The sequence below is a fragment of the Muntiacus reevesi genome, chromosome 7, assembly GCF_963930625.1.
Source record: "Muntiacus reevesi chromosome 7, mMunRee1.1, whole genome shotgun sequence".
NCBI lineage: Eukaryota > Metazoa > Chordata > Mammalia > Artiodactyla > Cervidae > Muntiacus > Muntiacus reevesi.
The window spans coordinates 5,666,953-5,668,311 of NC_089255.1; positions in this window are offsets into that span (position 1 = coordinate 5,666,953).

Below are 1,359 nucleotides of genomic sequence, written 5' to 3' on the forward strand. Positions count from 1 at the left end.
TGTGCTGTCTAGGTTTGCACAGTTTTTCTTCCAAGGAGCAAGAGTCTTTTAATTTCCTGACTGCATTTACCACCCACAGTGATTTTGGAGCCCAAGAAATTGGAATCTATCTGGGTCATTAAGACCTTTCTTGTATAGTTATTCTGTGTATTCTTGCCACCTCTTCTTAATCTCTTCTGCTTCCGTTAGGTCCATACTGTTTCTGTCCTTTATTGTGCCCATCCTTACACGAACTGTTCCCTTGGTATCTCTAATTTTCTTGAAGAGATCTCTAGTCTTTCCCATTCTGTTGTTTTCCTCTATTTCTTTACACTGTTCATTTAAGAAGGCTTTCTTATATCTCCTTGTTGTTCTCTGGAACTCTCCATTCAGTTGGGTATATCTTTCCATTTCTCTCTTGCCTTTCCCTTCTCTTTTTTCCTCAGCTGTTTGTAAATCCTCCCCAGATGGCCACTTTGTTTTCTTGCATTTATTTTTCTTTGGGATGGTTTTGGTCACTGCATCCTGTACAATGCTATGAACCTTTGTCCACAGTGCTTCAGGAACTCTGTCTATCAGATCTAAAGCCTTGAATCTATTCATCACCTTCACTGTGTAATCGTAAAGAATTTTATTTAGGTCATACCTGAATGACTCAGGAGCCTTCCCTACTTTCTTCAATTTAAGTCTGAATCTTGTAATAAGGAGTTCATGATCTGAGCCACAGTCAGCTCCCAGTCTTGTTTTTGCTGACTGTGTAGAGCTTCTCCATCTTTGGCTGAAAAGAACATAGTCAATCTGAATTTGGTATTGACCATCTGGTGATGTTCATGTGTAGAGTCATCTCTTGTGTTGTTGGGAAAGAATGATTGCTATGACCAGGATGCTCTCTTGACAAAACTCTGCTAGCTTTTGCCCTGTTTCATTTTGTACTCCAAGGCCAAATTTGCCTGTTATTCCAGATATCTCTTGACTTTCTATTTTTGTATTTCAATCCCCTGTGATGGAAAGGACATCTTTTTTGGTTGTTAGTTCTAGAAGATCTTGTAGGTCTTCACGGAGCCCATCAACTTCAGCTTCTTCAGCATAGAGAAGTATTTCATAACCATCATATATCCATTACCCCATTTTCAACAGCTCCTGGCTATTCTTGTTTAATCTATACCTCTAACCATGCTCTTTCTTCCATACAATTTTGAAGCAAGTCACAGACCTAGTATCATTTCACCCATAAATATTTCAGTTTGTGTCTTTAAGAAGTGCATATATATAAGTACAGATATAAATATATATTTACATTGAAGTATATCTTTGCCACTCCATGGACTGTGGCCCACCAGGCTCCTCTGTCAGTGGAGTTCTCCAGATAAGAATACTGAA